We start from the raw sequence: 4349 nt of genomic DNA on the forward strand, positions 1-4349 counted from the left end.
GAAATAAGCGCTTCCCTGGCAAGTGCAAGGGACTGAGTTCAATCCCTGGTTCTGCAAAATCAATCAATCAATCAATCAATCAATCTTATTTATGGGGGAGCGGGGCTGGCTGGCATGTGGTGCTGGGGGATTGAACCGCGGTCCCTGTGCTGTGCTAAGCTTGTTCTAAGTAGGTGCTTTAGACCACTGAGCCATCTCACCAGCACCGGGAGCCCCTGCTCTTGTAGTCCTTCCTCTCAGACTTCATTCCCGTGTCCGCTGTCAATAACCGTGCTTCTGCCGGCCCTGCCCCCGAGGCGTGCTGAGGGATGGTGATTGAGACTGGGCATGGTGGCGCAGGCCTGTAACCCAGCACTCAAGAGGCTGAGGCAGGCGGAACACCTCAGTTTTGAGGCCAGCCTGAACTACACTACATAGCGAGATCCTGCCTAAAAACAAACGAACAAACAAAAAACTAGATTTAGGGTGGATAATGTAGCCCAGAGACACAGTGTCTGTCTGGCAAGCTCAAGGCTGTAAGTTTGGTTCCCAGTAGCAAAAAACCCTACATAAATACATACATTAGAAATGTAGCTAGGGGCTGGAGAGATGGCTCAGTGGTCTAGAGCGCCTACTTACAACAAGCTTAGCAAGGCACAGGGACCGCGGTTCAATCCCCCAGCACCACATGCCAGCCCGCCCCGCCCCCTGGTGGGCTGAGCTAGCCCCCCCCACAAAGAAATAAAGTTTAAAAAAAAAAAATAGAAATGTAGCTCAATGCGAGTGGCAGAGAAAAGGAGGATCCAAAGTCCAAATCTGGCCTGAGCAACTCTAAGCCACTGAGCAACTTTTCCATTGAGACCTTGCCCCCAAATAGAAGAGCGATGGGGGCGTAGCTCAGGGCAAGGGCCCTGGGTTCCCTCCCCAGAATGGAAAACAAACCTGCCAACCCTTCAAAGGAAAACCAAAATCAGAGGGGTGGATGAGGGGTCGCTACCCTCTTCCCAGTACGCTGTCCTACACTCAGCCCGGCCGCGGGTCCCTCCCCACCTATGGTCTCCCAGACGGGGGTGACACGGGCCGCCCCCCAAGGGGCTCCCGAAGGTCCCAGCCGGCGAGGCCTCCCGGGAGTCCTGCACGCAGCCTGCGCGGCCGGCGCACCTCCCCCGTTCCGCGAATACAACGCCGGCCTAAGCGGGGCTTTGGGCGGGGCGGAGCCTCGAACCCAGACTTCTGCGCCCCGCCTGCGCGTCTGGGCCTGGCCACGGCGTGTCCAGTTTCCCGGGATCACCTACGCGCGGTCCTTCCTGCCTCAGCCTCTCAGCTAGCAGGGGTAACCCCGCCCCGCTGGGAGGTTCCGCCTTATTCCTTGGGGCCCTCGGAGGACTAGGGACCGAGCAGGACTCGGCTCCGCCCCTGTTCGCGGGCGCCCTGGGGGCCTCCCCCCAACTCTCGTTTCTCCCCAGGCCTCGCTGTCTTTCTCATTAACTTCCCAGGGTCGCAGCGGGGTCCCTTGCTGTGTGCGCCGCTGCGAGCCAGGCTGCTGATGACCCCGCGGGCGCGCCGCGCCCCGCCTCTTTCTCCCCCACCCCCCACGCTCGGGTGTCTGCTCCGGAGCCGCTCCCGGCGCATCCAGGCATCTGCAAACTGCGCCAAGCAGCCTTTGCCTCTGCGGCGGGGTAGCAACGCCCAAGGCCGCATCTGAGCCGGGATCACTGGCTCCCGGTGACTTCCCCGCCGAGCCCTTCCCTTCCCAGCCTTGTGCCCGCCCCGTCCGTGCCACCTATGTCTCTGTTCATAGCTTTGCCTTTAATTACATTTCACCTCCACCAGCTCCATCCCACCTGTCAAAGCCTTGCCAAAAATTAAATGAATAGGGGCTGGGAAGATGGCTCAGTGGAATAAGCACTTCCCTGGCAAGTGCAAGGGTCTGAAAAAAAGTAAATAAATAAGAAAGAAAGAAACATCTGGGAGTCATGGGAGGCTGAGGCAAGAACATGAATTCAAGGCCAAACTGAAGTACAGTACATAGCCAGATCCTGTGTTTTAAAAAAGCCTTGGAGGTGGGGTGGGGTGGAGTGGGGTGATGGCTCAGGAGAATAAGCCCTTGCCTGACAAACGCAAGGGCCTGAGTTCAATCCCCGTTCTGCCAAAAAAGTAAAAAATTTTTTAACAAAATTTTAAAGCCTTGGGGCCGGTTAGATAGCTCAGCAGACTAAAGCGCCTGCTTATACAAGCTCAGGCAAATGCAGAGACCGAGGTTTGATCCCTGGCACCACATGCCGCACCAACATGCCTGTTATCCCAGTGTTGGGGAGCAGGCTGAAAACGGATCACCATGAGTCCAAGCTGCACAGTGAGACCCTGTAACAAACAAATACATAAAAAAAAAAAAAAAAAAAAAAAAAAGTCTCACATTACTTGGAGGCAGCATCCTTTGTGGCTGTCCCTGCTCCTCCTGCAGGAATTATTTTCTCCCGCAGCTCCCCTAACACGTTGCAGCTCTCTCCCGGTGCCTAGCTCTTTCTATTATTCCAGTTCTTTGTGTCCAGACCCGACCACACCACTGCAGGACCTTGAGGGCAAGGTCTTGGTGCTTCAGGCCCAACATGGTACCTGGAGTTCCAACCTTCAGATCCTTATTTCAGGAAGAGGGAAGAGAGGAGGAATGGGCCTTCTGGCTGAGGTGGGGTTGCTGCTTCCCTCCCGAGTTAAGAGGTCATCCTTTATTTTATGGGTGAAAGAAGGCTGAGGCTGCAGGGCCTCAAGCTTAAACAATGGGTTTTGGAACCAGACAGACGTGAGTTTGAATCCCACCCCTGCATTAAGTTCTTTATTCTTCATTTGTAAAATCAGTTGAGTGATATGCAATTCAGGGGAGTGTTGTGTGTCCAACAGGAAAATGGATATGAAAATCCTTTGTTAAAATAATGTCAATCGGGCTGGTGAGATGGCTCAGTGGTCTGAGTACCTACTTAGAATAAGCTTAGCAAAGCACAGGGACTGCGGTTCAATCCCCCAGCACCACATGCCAGCCACCCCGCCCCCTGGTGGGCTGAGCTGGCCCCCCCAAATAAACAAATAAAAACATTACAAATATTAATAATAATAATGTCAATCATGGGGCCGGGGAGATGGCCCAGTGGAATAAGTGATTCCCAGGCAAGCGCAAGGCCCTGAGTTCAATCCCTGGTTCTGAAAAAAAAAAAAAAAAAGTCAATCATATAGTTAGTGTCTGGTGTCTTATTCCCCCCAAAACAGAGCCAGAGACAAGGATTTAGTGCAGTTGCTTTGGAAGAAGATCTTAAGAAATGGCATGGGAGATGTGAGACAAGAAAGGGAAGAAAGACAGTAAAGGGAAAAAAAAGACAATAAAGCACACAGATATTAAGGAAAACGTACCCAGTCCTGCTGGAACATGCCCTGCTGCTGGGAACTGGAGTGCTCCCATCCTCCACCCGGCACCCTCCGGCTGAGGGTTCCCCGGTTGGCTTTCCATCATGTCTTGGCTGCACATGCTTACCGCCCAGCCCAGCATGCTCATGGGAGAGACACCGTGTGATGCTTTCAATCTACCATGGCCACCCAAATCCTCCTGTGCTCAAAGAATCAAGTATTGGTGAGTTCATAGCTAAATATGCTATTAGGAACTGGAGCCTGGTGACAAGCGGTAGGCGATTAGGAGTGTGACCCAGAAGTCCTCAGCTCCTCCCTTCCCTCTGCTTCCTGGTTCCCAGGAGCAGCTTAGCTCTGCCAGGCCCTTCCACCCTTCCACTGTACTGTTTCTGCCTTGCAGCAAGCAAGACTGAAACCATGAACCAAATTACACCTAGCCTCCTTGAAGGTGCAGGTGTCAGGCAGTTTGTCCCAGCAATGGGCAATTGAACTAAGACAGAAAATTGGTACCAGGAATGGGGTTGTTGCAGTGACGACCTCACCAAGTGGTTTAGAAGCCTCTGAACTAACTCACGGGAGGAGCACAGAAAGATTTGGAGATGCAAACTAAAGAAGCCTTAATGGGAGATTCTTGTCAAAGCTCAGAAAACTAGAATATAGGGCCAGTAAGATAACTCAGCAGTCTAAAGTGCTTGCTTAGGCAGATTTAGGCAAAGCACAGGAACTGCAGTTTGATCCCTAGCACCATATGCTGTGCCAGCCCCACCTCCAGGGTAGGCTGAGCTGGCCACCAAAAAAAAAAAAAAAATGATCAGCTCAATTGATGCATAAAAAAAACTCAAAAAAAAAAAAAAAAAAAAAGAAAAGAAAAGAAAACTAGGGCTGGTGAGATGGCTCAGTGGTCTAAAGCACCTACTTAGAACAAACTTAGCAAAGCACAGGGACCGCGGTTCAATCCCCCAGCACCACAGGCC

This window comes from Octodon degus, unplaced genomic scaffold (genome assembly GCF_000260255.1).
Source record: "Octodon degus isolate 3935 unplaced genomic scaffold, OctDeg1.0 scaffold00018, whole genome shotgun sequence".
Classification (NCBI taxonomy): Eukaryota; Metazoa; Chordata; class Mammalia; order Rodentia; family Octodontidae; genus Octodon; species Octodon degus.